Source organism: Lactuca sativa, chromosome 3, assembly GCF_002870075.4.
Source record: "Lactuca sativa cultivar Salinas chromosome 3, Lsat_Salinas_v11, whole genome shotgun sequence".
In the NCBI taxonomy this organism is placed as follows: Eukaryota; Viridiplantae; Streptophyta; class Magnoliopsida; order Asterales; family Asteraceae; genus Lactuca; species Lactuca sativa.
The window spans coordinates 227059742-227075562 of record NC_056625.2 but is presented as its reverse complement, the minus strand read 5'-3'; positions in this window follow the sequence as shown (position 1 = coordinate 227075562).

Here is a 15821-nt window from a genome sequence, read left to right as displayed (position 1 = left end):
CATGCTGGAGATGCTTAACCCTACTCAGTCCCTTCGTGAGGAGATCTGTTGGGTTCTCATCCGATGATACCCTCTTAGCCACGAGAATTCCTTCTTCTATTCGATGTCTGATGAAGTGATATTTTCTGTCAATGTGTCTGGATCTCCCATGATCTCTTGGTTCCTTAGCTAAGGCAACCGCACTATTGCTGTCACAGAAAATCTCCATTGGCTCTTTTATAGCTGGTACAACTCCAAGGTCTCCGATGAAGTTCTTTATCCATATAGCCTCCTTTGCTGCCTCTCTTGTTGCTATATACTCTGATTCACAAGTGGAATCAGCCACTGTCTCCTGCTTGGAACTCTTCCAAGTGATTGCTCCTCCGTTGAAGGTAAAGACCCAGCCCGACTGAGAGCGGAAATTATCCCTATCAGTCTGGAAGCTAGCATCACTATACCCTACAACTCTCAAGTCATCATTCCCACCGAAGGTAAGGACCCAGTCCTTAGTCCTTCATAGGTACTTGAGGATATTCTTTACCGCAGTCCAGTGTTCCTTGCCAGGGTTCTCCTGATACCTGCTAACCATGCTCAAAGCAAAGGCTACATCAGGTCGAGTACACGTTATACCATACATGATCGATCCTACAGCTGAAGCATAAGGAAGTCGACTCATTTTTTCTATCTCAGCCTCAGTACTAGGGCTTTGTGTCTTACTCAATCTGGCATTACTCTGAATGGGTAACTCACCTTTCTTGGAGTTATGCATGTTGAATCTTTTCAACACTTTTTCCAAGTAGGAACTTTGACTAAGTCCAATTAGTCTTTTACTCCGGTCTCTCAAAATCCTTATCCCTAGAATATAGGCAGCTTCTCCTAGGTCCTTCATAGAGAAACACTTCCCAAGCCAGGAATTAACTTCCTGCAAAGTTAGGATGTCATTTCCTATGAGTAGTATGTCATCCACATACAATACCAAGAAGCTGACTATACTCCCACTAACCTTGACATAAACACAAGATTCATCTTCACTCCTAGAAAAGCCAAATTCCCTGACCTTTTCATCAAAGCAAAGATTCCATCTGCGAGGTGCTTGCTTCAATCCATAAATGGATTTCTCAAGCTTACACACTCTATTAGGGTACTCGTTGCTGACAAAACCCTCTGGATGACTCATATAAACATCTTCAGCCAACTTTCCATTAAGGAAAGCGATTTGGACATCCATTTGCCATATTTCATAGTCATGAAATGCAGCTATGGCTAATAGAACCTGAATAGACTTAATCTTGGCTACTGGAGAAAAGGTCTCATCATAGTCCACTCCAGGAATTTGAGAGAAGCCCTTTGCAACCAGTTTAGCCTTATAAGTGTGTACTTTACCATCCATGTCGGTCTTCTTCTTGAAGACCCATTTGCACCGTATAGTCTTACGACCTGGTACATTCTCAACCAAGTTCCAAACTTGATTGTCATACATGGATTGTATCTTGCTATCCATAGCCTCTTTCCATTTCACATACTTGGGGCCTGACATGGCTTTCGCGTAACTGTTAGGTTCATCCAGACCTACTAGTGTCTCATCACTAATAAGTGTCTCACCTTCCGCAGTAATATGAAAACCATAGTAGTGCTCAGGTGCATTCCTCCTTTAGTTGGCTCAATAGGAGTTTCCTCCTCAAGTTGAGGGCTAGGGTTTGAAGTTCCTTCACCAGTTGACTCTTGAAGTTCTTCAAGGTCAATTTGCCTCCCACTGTCTCCTTGACTTATAAATTCTTTCTCACGAAAGACTCCTCTTCTTGCTACAAAGACCACATTATCACTAGGTCTGTAAAAGAGGTAACCAAAGGATCTTTGTGGGTAGCCGATGAAAATACACCTCTCGCTTCGGGGTTCTAGCTTATCATGAGACTCGCGCCTCACAAAAGCTACGCAACCCCAAATCTTGATGTGGTCTAGTTTGGGTACTTTACCAGTCCACATCTCGTGAGGAGTTTACTTTCTTTGTAGGGACTAGATTAAGGATATGGGCGGTAGTCTTTAAGGCATACCCCCAAAATGAGATTGGTAGCGAAGCTCGACTCATCATGGAACGAACCATATCCAACAAGGTTCGATTACGCCTCTCAGCTACACCATTCAACTGTGGTGTCCTGGGAGGTGTCAATTGTGAGACTATCCCACATTCCCTTAGATAGTCGAGGAACTCTGAACTAAGATACTCACCACCACGATCGGATCGAAGCATCTTAATGTTCCTGCCCAATTGATTCTCGACTTCCTGTTTAAATTCCTTAAACCTTTCGAAAGTCTCTGACTTATGCTTGATTAAATAGACATATCCATATCTACTGTAATCATCAGTAAAAGTCAAATAATAACGATTAGCATCCCTTGTGGCATGTTTGAATGGTCCACACACATCTGTGTGTACTAGGTCCATCAAACCTTCACCCCTCTCACAAGAACCTGTGAAGGGTGACTTTGTCATTTTTCCAAGTAAGCACGATTCGCAACTATCATCTGACTTTAGGTCAAATGATTCCAAGACTCCATCCTTTTGGAGTTGGCCTATGCGCTTCTTGCTTATATGTCCAAGTCGACAATGCCATAATGATGCTTTATCCAAGTTATTAATAGAATCAATACACATCACATTATTTCCTAAGTTATCAACCACAGATACTGTTTCATACACGCCATCACAAGGTAATGCTTTAAAATAAAGAACATTATTAAAGAAAGCATCAATAGAACCAACTTCATTATTAAATGAAAAAGGTAAAACCTTGTTTATATAATGCATGAAAGGAAATAATATTTCTTGCCATTTCTGGCGAATAACAACATTTATTCAAATCTAAACTAAACCCACTACTTAGCGACAAAGTATAAACTCCAATCTTGGTGACAGGTGTAACTTTCCTATTTCCCATGATTAAGTTTATTCTTCCTTGCTCCACATTCTCACTTCTTCTTTGTCCCTGCAAGTCACAACAAATATGAATACCACAACCGGTATCAAGGACCCAAGATTTAGAATGGGGTGAGTTATTAGAAATGGTAGTGTAAATACCTGCATGGTTGGGTTTAACTTTCCCATCCTTTACATCTTGCTGGTACTTTGGGCAGTTCCATTTCCAATGTGCCTTTTCATGGCAATAGAAGCATTCAGCCTCTTTTGAGTCAGAAGAAGGAGTGATGAAACCTTTCTTGGTTCCACTTGAATAAGAGCCATCAAGGGTCCTAACCTTGGTACCCTTCGAAGAACTCTTTCTCTTCTTCCCTCGTCCTTTCCCGATTGCCAAGACAGGGGCGGAGTTTGTAGGAGTAGAAGTAGTAACAACCGCCTTACCCTTAAGACCACTTTCCTCGGTCTTTAAGAGTCCTTGAAGTTTGCTGAGTGTGACCTTTTCCTTGTTCATGTGGTATGTCATGCGGAATTGATCATAACATGAAGGTAAGGAATGCAAAATGATATCTATTGCTAGCTCCTCGGGGAAGTTCACATTAAGCTTCAGCAAACGGTCCACAAATCTTTGCATTTTCTGCATGTGGCCCGTGATGGGTTCACCATCCTTCATGCGAGTTGTTATCATGGAGGAGATGATTTCATACCTCTCTTGACGAGCACTTTGATGGTATCTTTCCATCAAGTCTTGGTGCATCTCATAGGGGTAGAAATCTTCATAGGATTTTTGGAGATCCGCGGTCGTTGTGGCCATCATGATGCATGCCACTTTGGTGGCATCTCTTTCATGTGCCCTAAACTCAGCGATCTCTTGAGGAGTAGAAACTGACTCATCAATCTCCTTAAGTTCCTTATCAAGGACATATTCCTTGTCCTCGTAGCGAGTAATTATTCTAATGTTTCTGATCCATTCATTAAAGTTGGATCCATCAAAAGTGACTTTCCCACATAAGTTCATAAGGGTAAAGGAGCCATTGGGATTAGAGCCAGAAGCAGTAGAGTTTGCAGACATCTGAAAAGAAGAAAGAAGGTTTTAGTTTAGATATAGAGATAGTCCTTAATAAAACACCCAAATGTAGTATTAAGGCTAGGATCTAATCACAATATATTATACTTAGAAGAGGTATGTCGTAATCTAAGTAATAACATATTTGAAAGGTAGGTGAATGACGATTCACCAATTTCCACCAAAGTCGAAATATTAAAATATTAAATTTGGTTCTTAGAAACTCCTAGATTCTTTTGAGATTCAATGAACTTTTCAAAGGCATGTTTCAATCTCGAGTGTGCCCTCCAAGTTTTGTGACTGGGATGCCGAGGATCACAAAACGAGGTGTGAAGTAACCATGCAAATTACTTGGTACCCTTAATAAATTACCCCTCAATCGATGTGCCGGTTAACCACACACGCTCCATCGATACTATGATAAATATTAAGTCACCCTTTACTTACCTTGTTAAGTCCAAATTAGTGTGCCGGTTAACCACACACGCTCCACTAACGACTTAGACAAAGTGTAAAGTGTAATTTCATGGATTAGCACCTTATTCACATTTTTCCTAAAGTAACTAAGATTGGGAATTTAATAAAACATTTAGTTACTTTATAATATTCATCATACTTTTAATGAGAATTTATAAGTCCTTGTCTTACCCGTTCGGCTAACGACCCTCCACCAGTCAAGCAAGCGGTGGGTGAGAGTGGACACCCATTAAGTTGCCATTTTATAGGCAACAACGTTATACCCACCTTATAGACCGGCTTCATGAATGAGGCGTACTAGCAGTAAGACGACTTTAATCTTATACATACATATATATATATATATATATATATATATATATATATATATATATATATATATAATTATTAAATCATAATAATATAAGTATAAGGGTTGAATTTTAACTTTTAAAATTCTAAGGGTTGGAACTAAAGTTTTTAATATGACTTTACTTGTTCCGAAACTTGAGGGCAAGTTTTGTAAACTTTCAAAACTTTTCACTTCTTGTAACTTATGAGTTTAATAGAGTAATAAAATGAAGACTCGTCATTTTTCTAACTCTTGTGTTCTTTTAATGATTTTTAATTCAAGTGACTTTTGGTTTTCCATAACTTGAGGACAAGTTATGGACTCCATTAAAACACATAATGATCAAGAATTAATCTACCACATAGGTAACAAATAATTCCTATGATCATCTAAACATCATAAGATCAAGAACATGAACATGAACACTTTCATGAATCAAAACTACACTAAAAACTTTGTAATTTTGATATCTTGTTGTTGTAATTGGATTAGCATGAACATTACACCATCTTAAACAAGTTTTCAAGTACCAAAACAGTTTAGGGTAATGTTTCTAGTCTATTTCCAGCAACTAAAGTCGAAAATCTGCACTCTGTGGCTCCTACTCGCCGAGTGCATGAACCTACTCGGCGAGTAGGTTGAAGATACACATGAACTCGACGAGTCCCCCCATGGACTCGGCGAGTTCATCAGGCAGACAACAAGTTTTTTGACTTTTTCAACTATTTTGCATCAAGTATCAAACAAACAAGCCTAGGCTCTGATACCACTGATGGGTTTTGAGCATTCTAACACTTCCTAAGTGTACATGCAACCCTAATAAACCTTGGATCTATGTTCTTCTAAGATACATGCAAATAATTATTTTTCCAAGGTTCATATCCTAACTAGCATGGCATGGGGAACTTGAATCAAATAAAGCTAGTAGAAACACTTACCTTGTAGTTGTAGTTGATTCCTTTGAGTTTTAGAGCGTAGCACCAATAGTGTGGATGCCTCAAATGGAAATCACAAATCACCACAAACTTGGAACTTTGAGAGAATAGTCACTACTATCTTGAAAGCGGCCCTCACCTCAACAAGTGTCAACTAGTGTGATTTCAAGAACCACCTCCTTTATATAGTGTGATGGATTAGGTTTACATCCATGTAAACCCTAATACTCATGTCTCTTCATTTCCATGAGATCCAAGGGTTAAAGCTCCATGGAGTATCCATGGACTTTCCCATACAAGCCTAGCCCATACCAAATAAGCATTAGCCCACACTATATAAATATAGGAGCCCATATTTAATTAGTAATATCTTTGATCTCTAAATTAATCCTAGATTAATTATAGATCAATACTAATTAAATAATATGATCTTATATTAATATATTAGAACTTATAATATATTAATAAATCATAACCTGTACTATTCTCAAATATTATCCATAAATTGTTCGGGTGAAGTGCAACCCAAATGGACCATGCCCGGTTGGGTCAAGTACATACCAAATATAATTATGGACTTAGACACTATATCCAACAATATATACTTCAATATGGCAAAAGCAAAGAGGAACAAGGAACAACAAGGGCATATGTGAATCATGTGACAAAATTTCCATATCAATCATTGATTTGATTCAAAGATATACAATCAACGAGACATAACGATTTCCATACTTGATATACATCAATAAAGCTTCGGCCCGAATGGCACAGAAGACATACACTTTTCTAATTAAACATTTTGGTAGATTTCAGGCTTTCAGCCCTGTCTAACCTTCTGCCAATGCCATAGAATAGAAATCATTCTCTTATGGAGACATGTTCTACATGGCCAGATGCTACATACCAGTACCAATGTGAATCTAAGTCCTTTCACTGATCAAATGGTCAAAAGTATTTCTTTGCTATTAAAAATAGCGAATAAAAATAACACGAGAAAATAACCCGGAATAATAAAATTGAACAGCACATAACACATATAACACATAACATACAATTGTTCCTATATATTGAACTCACCTTGAAATAACCGGGGGTTATAATAATAATTTGAGCAGCATTTCGGCTCCAAATATGACTTTATTCGTTGAAAACCGAAGATTTATTGAAAACCGGGCTCTGTGAAGGTAGAACTTCAAAACCAAAAAAAATAAATTTTTGGGCTTCTCGGGAACTTCGGAACGTATTTCGGGTGCTAAACTTGATATTGGGGCTTCGGGGGAAGTCAAAATATTAAAAATATTGAAAAAGGGTGAAAATTTGGCAATTTCTCCATTTTACTCGGCAAGGCTCGCATGCCTTGTATTTATAGGGCGAGGATGCGAGGTTCGGCTGATCAGAAGGGGAGTCAGCGAGGCAGGTGGCAGCCGTGGAGTGAGGCCAGGTGGCGGGTGCGAGCTTCGGACACGCGAAGGGCACATGACGCTCTCGGATTGGACCAGCGAAGCTCGGATGCGATGAGTCACAGCGACACGGAGCGAGGCGCGTCGGAAGGGGATAGGCTTTGGCCTTGGTCCAATCAGAAGGCAACACACGTCAGTTGATTCACCTAGATCGGATGACGTGGCCCATTCCGGATCTTATCCATGCGAAAATTCTCGGAAATTGAGCCCAAATCTTCTAAAATCCATAACTTTCTCATATGGGCTCTGTTTTTGACGTTCTTTATATGCACGCGTAGGTAAAACTATGTTCTACAACTTTTGTTTAGAATTCGTGGGCAAACTTTGACTTTATTTTTAATATTATTATTTTTAACAGACCGGGAATGGTAAATCCGTTAAAAATTCATAACTTCTTAATCCGACATCCGTTTTCTTCAGACTTTTTACCGTTGTACTAATATTGACGAGATCTTCAATTCTCGTTTTGGTTGTGTTGGCTAAAAATCACCCGATATAAAATTCGATTTTTTAGCTGTCTACTGCTAAGCTGAAACTTAGAAAAATCATAACTTCCTCATAGGAAGTCATATTTTGGCGTTCTTTTTATCGAACTTCACGGTTTAACGAAGACTACGACTTTCATTTAGATCACTAAGGCTAAAAAGTAGTTTATCAAAAAATCACTTTTTACGTCATTCGACGTCGTGTCGGTTTTGTCGTTGATCTTCGAATGGTCATAACTTCTTCTTTATAACTCGGATTTCGACAAGGTTTTTGCCTTCAAGTTTCTAACGAGATTATTTAAAACTTTCAATAATAAAATTTTACTTATTTGAAATTTTATATTTTCGCTAAATTTCATTATTTGGCTTTTAGTTGGAATTTCATAAGACTTCCAATATTTTATGAGTGATTCTAAACATAGTTTTACTTTAATTCTAGTAAAAACTATCTGTTAGAATTCAACACTCAATTTTACATAATATTTCATAATATTATTCACTTTTATAATTTAAAATACACGATTTCAAAACGTGTATGTTACATTAGAAATCGGTGGGTCTGAAATGATTTTTATGTGGCTAGGTCCGAAATCTTGGAATAGATTCAAAAGGAGCCAAAATGGGTTAAGATGGATCCATATTGAGGGCAGTCTCAGAACTTTTAGGATCCATAGTGAAAATGGAGTCACATGAAAATCTAAAATGGATTTGACCGAGACAGGTAGGGTAAGACAGAATGGGTATGATGGGTTCAAATGGATTAACAATTGAATCTCAGAATTGGTTTAGGTGGGGTCCACCTCAGAAATTTGAAGGAAACAAAAAGATTGGTATTGAAAACACGGAGCAGATGCAACAACAGAGTGAATTGAATGGAGGTGGGTGGGGTCACTTGGTGAGTCTCGGATAGGTGTGCATCAAGCATTTACCAAAAAAAATGTGAATTTAATGAAATGGATGTGTAATGCCCGAAAAGATGTGTAGAGGACCGAACTGTACTCAATACGAGATATGTCACACCCCAAAACCAAGCACGGCGGAAACGTTCTGGGGCGGAGGACATCATGTACAATATCACAACAATGTAAAGTAGTGAACAAGCAACAACATCATCCATTGCATTAATAATAGAATTATTATACAAGTGTGTTCTGTCAAATTTTGATAAACACTAAAGCATAAATCAATAATGAAAGATGGGTCTTGAACGAGCTCCATCTTCTCTAAACCTTGCATCGGTACCTGTCTATGTTTGACCTGAGGATACAAGTTATTTTGAAAGAGAGTATCAGCTTTAAAGCTGGTGAGATCATAAGTATTTTAGTGTCTTAATTTGTAAGTAAGTATTTGTATGTATGAATTTGTATGTAAGAATTTGTAAGTAAGTATTTGTATGTAAGAATTTGTAAGTATATGAATTGTAAGTATTGAAAGTGTATATGAACTGTAAGTATGAAAATGTTTATAAAACAACTGTAAATGTTTGAAAAACCCTAGAAATCCCTATGATTCCTACTATCATATGAAGGTGTCTTTTACCAAGACCTAACTGCTCTGAATGTAATCTTCTACCAAGACCTAACTGCTCTGAATGTACGTTTCTTGTAAAAGTGTGTAATTTTCCAAGTGTAACTATCATTAACAAAATATATTTTTTACATTTAATGCTTAAGTGAAAAGATCACTATATATATGTAAAGGGAAAATTTATGTAGTACTGTAGTGTAGTGCTGTAAGAACTACTGTTGTACTAACTACCTTAAACCGGATTTATATTAAGGCATCATGCGATTAATTGCACCATGCTATTGACTGGTAACAACGACATAAGTATGGTCGTAAAAAGGAATGATGTTTGGCACCCACAGACCTGTAGGTCCCGCTGTAGCTAGTAGCAAGGTGTAGGATAGTCAATCTAGTATAGATCTATACGCAAACTCACTCTCTCCTTCCAAGAGAATTATGGCTACAAATCGGGCCATGACATTTAAGGCATGCTCCGATACAGTGGATCACGATTATGTCAACGTAGTAATGTATATGTAATGTACGAAAAAGTTCTACGTGTGCTAGCTGTAATGTGTGTTCTCCCTCTATCTAGAAAGTGTAGTAATGTACTGTAATGTTCTAGCTGTAGTGTACGTGCTCTCTATCTTGCAAGTATAGTAATGTACTGTAATGTTCTAGCTGTAGTGTACGTGCTCTCTATCTAGCAAGTATAGTAATGTACTGTAATGTTCTAGCTGTAGTGTACGTGCTCTCTATCTAGCAAGTATAGTAATGTACTGTAATGTTCTAGCAAGTATTGACTCTTGAATGAACTGACTCATTGTATGGTATCACGTTCTAGTATTGTTCTAGTATCTTCCTAAACTACCCGTATGGTAGTTTACTAGTAATCTAAATGGTACGTATGGACATGGATGTATACCCTTGCTACCCAAGGGCATGGGATGTACTGGAAGGGCCTTTATGACTATATATGTACATATGATATATAACTAATATTTAAACGACCTTCAGACGAGTATCCGATATCCCACCAGACCACATCTCAAGCGCGAAAAGGAAATAGGGTGGATAGCCTTCCTAAGTCTTTTAAACATTTCTTATATAACCATACATATAGAGGCATGCAATTTATAATATAAAAGCATAAATAAGTTTTGTAAAACCTTTGAACATAATTATTATCTTAAGAAAGATCGACTTGATGTCAATCTATAAAACGGTTTTGAAGGCATGGGTTTGATAAAACGGTTTAGTATAAAGAACATTTGTTTGAAACACAATTGTAAATAAGTTTGAAAAGTAATATACATAGTAAAATGTACAAAGAAATAAGTAGTTTTAAACACATAAAGTGTTTATGAAAGACATTTGAAGGAAACTGTTTAGTAAAACGGCTAATGAGTAGCCAATCATTTGAATGCTGCTTATTAATCACATGTGATTGATATAATAATTAGCATAGTTCTACTTGTATCCCCCCCATAAAACATTTCAAAAGACTTTAAAACATTGATTAAGGGGTATGAACTCACCTGTGGTAAGTGGATCGGAAGGAAGTGTCGGATAAGTGCTTGGTGTCAAGTGAAGACTTAGACACGCACAAAGATCCTAATAACATATAAGGATATATGTATATACACAATTAGTCTTTAAACAAATAATAAACAAAGTTAAGACACTCTAGGACATGCTAAACACTTTATACAAGTGTTATACGTCTCAAGGGTTGCATCTAAGTGTTGTAGGGAAATGCTAGAGTGTTTGGGGTCCAAGGGTAAACTCCCTTGGAGTTTACGGTTTTGATGGTCATGAAACCAAGAGTTTACGGTAGTAAACTCTAGAGTTTACGGTCGTAAACTCTAGTCCTAATAACTAGGTGTTGTTTGGTGGTTTAACAAGCCTCTTGGAGCAATTCTACTAAGTGGTTTGGCCTTTGGAATGGACTAGGGCATCAAAACACCTCATTTGAGGAGTTTACGGCCTCATGGCATTTTCCCTTGGGTTCATAAACCGTAAACCCATATGGAAGAGTGTAAAGCCATGTTTTCAAGTCCCTAACACAACTAGGTAAGTGTATGAGCTAGTTTCTAAGCCTAAGGAAGGAAAATGACCAACTTAAACTCAGTTTAGGGTGTTTACGGTTTTGGGAGATCCCCAAACCGTAAACCCCTATATTTGATGGTCTTTGATGTTTTTCTAGGTTTAAACTCAATGAGGAAGGGTTTAAACATGTCAAGGAAGGTTTAAACATCAAACTAGGGCTTAGATAAGGACTTAGGCACATTTTGGTGCCCTTTATGGTGGTTACGGCCCAAGAACATTCTTGGACCGTGAACACCTTCAATCTTGTGTTCTTGACATATTTTCTTGATGTTTAAATGTAGTACTAGCTTAAAATCACTCAAGGATAGAAGCACTTACTATTTGAAGGCTTGATTTGTGCTAAAAGGCCAAGAACACTTAGTGTGTGTTCTTGGTGTTTTGGAAAATCTAAACAAAAACCGGAAATGAATGGATGAATAGATGCACAAAAACTAGATTAAGTGTTTTACTAACTTGAAAGGGTTAAAACACTTACAAGATTGAAGATTTGGAATTAAATCTTGGATGATACTTGAGAGAAAACTTGGAGTTTACTCTTTTGACTTTTTAGGGAGTAAACACAAATGACTAGTTACTTGGGGAGTAAACTCACACATAGGTATGAGTTTACGGTTTTGGTGACTTCTAAACCCAAAACATAAAAGTTTGGTCGGGTGTTTCTAATACGCGAAGTGTTTGCGGTTTTCAAAAATCAAAACCCGAGACGACACTTTCTTTCACCCGTTCGTTTTAAAAATAATATTAAAATAATCAAATGAACTTTATATTTCTTAAAAATAAGAAATAATGACATTGACTTATGATACGAAGGGGTTGCTTTTAGGGTTTGACCGAATGGAAATTTCGGGTTGTCATATCATCCCCCTGTTAAACGGAATTTCGTCCTGAAATTAGAATTTAGATCAGGAAGTAGGTATGAATGATCAAGTCGAGAGGAGGAAACCTCCTAATCGATTGGTTCTAGCGCTCCTAAGTGAAATCGGGTCCTCGGTTGGTATCCCAACGAACCTTCACTAACGGGAGACTGCGTTGCTTCGTCCGCTTGACCTCTCAGTCGAGGGTCACTGCGGTTCAAATAGAAAGGCGAGGATCTCTACGAGTGGACTTACAAGAGTCCTAACAGAAAGGTATGGTTTCACGATCGAGACGCGAAGAGTAAAATGTACGTTCCTGAGTTTGCGGAGTAGGCCTAGTTTGTGCGAGGTATAGGACCAATTCTGGTAACAATCTCGGAGGTGCTATCTATCTTGGACTTTGCTTTCCACGCGATACGAAGCGTATTAAGCCATTCCCAGAGTGAGTTTTTCCTAAAGAACTTGGTCTCTCACTTGGAGCTTCCAAGGGTTCTTTCTCTTGCTAAACTTCCTAGTCAAGGGCCACTCCTTGCTGGGTCAAAGTCGAAAGGGTTCCTGTAATTTGCGAGGAGTTCTGAATGAACTATGACAGTAGGTTTGTAAGACCTAGAATGTGGCAAATTTTTGTCGGCATCTCTGGTGTCGACAAATTCTCAACGATTTTGACAAATTGAAAGAATACTCAAAATTTTCCACATCACTAATAGTGTGTCGTAGGAAATCTAACCCTTAAATTTCAAAACTCGTGTTTAGAGAACTTTGCGTATGTTCCTCCGACGGTAATGTTTCCATAGGTTCCTTCTTACTATGAGGGTAGATAAGTAAGTCGTTACATGGAGAATGAAGAACTGATCCAAGTAAGAAAGACGGACTCTATTCATTAAACTTATGAAAACTATGGGCGTATTGGTCCTATCCGAAGGTTATCACTACGGATTCGAAGTGTCCGCATCGAGTTCGGAAGATAGTCTTCCGGACAACCTTCCCTAACACTCGAAATGGTGATATTTGGATCTCAGACCCAATTCTGAAAGCAATTCTTTCCTTGCGTTTGCTCAACCATTTCATCTATGCGAGGCAGAGATAACGATTTCTAATGAAAAATCTAGATGGAGTCCTCGATATCCGAGGTACATACGATGCAATCCGCCTATCTCTGGAAGAATAAGACCGGGGTTCCCCAGGGTGAGAAGCATAGTCTTCCAATTCTATTTCGTCGTAGTTCGTTAAGTCCTCTGTATTGTTCTTGTATCTCGGTAGATGTTTAGAATGTATGGAGATCTGTTTACGGGAGTCATACTGGGTTCTAAGTTTGCTCACATGTCGATGCGATTACTCGTAGACTTAGGCAGTTCTCCGTCCTGAAGTTCATATTAGAATTCATACATGGTTTCTGATGGGTTTTGGCCATATGAACATTCATATGTGCACATGCAAACCCTAATGCTTGGATCTAGGTTTCTCTAATTAAACATGCTTTGAATCCAAGACTTCTAATGACCAATTAGGTATAAGAACAATACAAAATCGGATCTAGAAGTTTACCTTTGAATCTCTTGTTTATCTTGTTGTCTTGGAGCTCTAGGGTCACAATTGTCACTCCTCTAATGGCTTACAAACACCAACTGGCAAGGAGGATGATTTGAGAGAGAGAGGAGAGGGAAGATTCGGCCAGGGTTTCTTTTCTTTAGAAGAGATACCAATTTCCCTTGCCCTAGGGGTATATTTATACTTATAAGGCTCCTAGGGTTTCACCCTTAAACCCTAGTTAGATAATCTTTCCTTAAAGCAATCCAAATCCTTTCCAAGATAATGCCTTAGAAGAATTTGAGGCTATCCCAAGCCCTTGAATTCGTCCAAACCTTATCCCTTAAGGATTTACAGCCCAAAGTGCAACTATCAAACAATTGACAGTTTATACCCTCTTATTTAATTAATCTCTTTAAGTCACCAAATTAATACTAATTAATCTATGACTTATATTAATCAAATAACAGTATTATTATTCCTCATATTATTCTCATAATATATTAATAATATCTATTCTCTCATAATAAATCATCCTATCAAGTTGCTATGGTGAAGGCAACCCAAAAGGACCATGCACAATCGGGTCAAATACTTGCCTAATATAGTTGCAGCCTTAGACACTATTCCAACAGTCTCCCACTTGGATAAGTCTAGTAACTATATGCACAAGTACAATCCGATTCGCAATCGTAGCTCTCAAAGATGCTGTCAAACTCTGATCTAATCAATCTTGTCCTTTAGATAAGGGATCGTACAGTCCTCTGTTAGATATCATGCTGACAATTTCTATGCAATGATTAGTCTAACATTTAGGTTTCTCGATCTCTGATTTATTTGACATAGAACTTAATCGAACAGATCAATTCAGTTTTGACCGGGCCCGGCACATAAGTCAAATCAAATCATCGAGCGGCCGAGATATCGCTTTTATCCTCTTGGGATAAAAGTTAAAGATAAACTTCGACTTATATGGATTTACTTATTCATTAATCAACTATACACAACAATGCGTTTTATAACATCGAGTTACCAATGCGTTTTCGCATTATCAATGTACAATCAATTAACAAATAACAATCCATATATCTAGGTTTTAAGACTATATGATATTATCGTCTTGCGATCACCCTTTTTGTCGTATTCCATAAGGTGATTCCAGCAAGCGCGGGTTTGTTCCAATGCTCAAAACCAGTTTATAAGCACTCATGAATGTCGCAGCAATCTTTTTCTATGTCTAATACCATTTAGACAATCTACGTACCAATTCACGACAATCTTCATTCATATCTACTTCCAACATATGAACGATTGTGGACAATTTGAATAATTCGATTATTCTTAATAAACTCAATTATTCTGGAAGTCAAAACATGCAAAATGAAACAATAGTTAAACAATTAACATAAGACAGTAACATTACTCATAAATAAAACTCCTTTATTTAATCATCAAATGTTAATTACATTTATCTATTACACGTTTCTAATACTATCTAATCTATGCTAATATCATCCTTCAGCCAAATACTCCTAGCATGCTGCAAGTGTTTAACCCTACTCAGTCCCTTCATAAGCGGATCTGCTGGGTTATCTTTTGATGATATCCTCTTCACTACGAGTTGTCCTTCTTCTACACGATGTCTAATAAAGTGATAGTTTCTGTCGATGTGTCGAGATCTACCATGATCCCTCGGTTCCTTGGTCAAGGCAACCGCTCCTTCATTATCACAGAAAATCTCCATGGGCTCCTTTATGGCAGGTACAACTCCAAGATCACCGATGAAGTTCTCCAACCATATTGCCTCCTTCGACGCATCGCTCGCTGCAATGTACTCTGATTCGCACATTAAATCAGCTACGGTTTCTTGTTTGGAACTTTTCCAAGTTACTGCTCCTCTATTTAGGGTAAAGACCCAGCCCGACTGCGAACGGTAGTTGTCCCTGTCGGTCTGAAAGCTGGCGTCACTATACCCTTGCACCTTCAAGTCATCACTCACTCCGAGGACTAAAAACCATTCCTTCGTCCTTCGAAGGTACTTAAGGATATTCTTCACCGCAATCCAATGGGCTTTGCCAGGGTTCCCTTGATATCTACTAACCATGCTCAAAGCAAAGGCTACATCAGGGCGAGTACAAGTCATAGCATACATGATTGAGCCAACTGCGGAAGCGTATG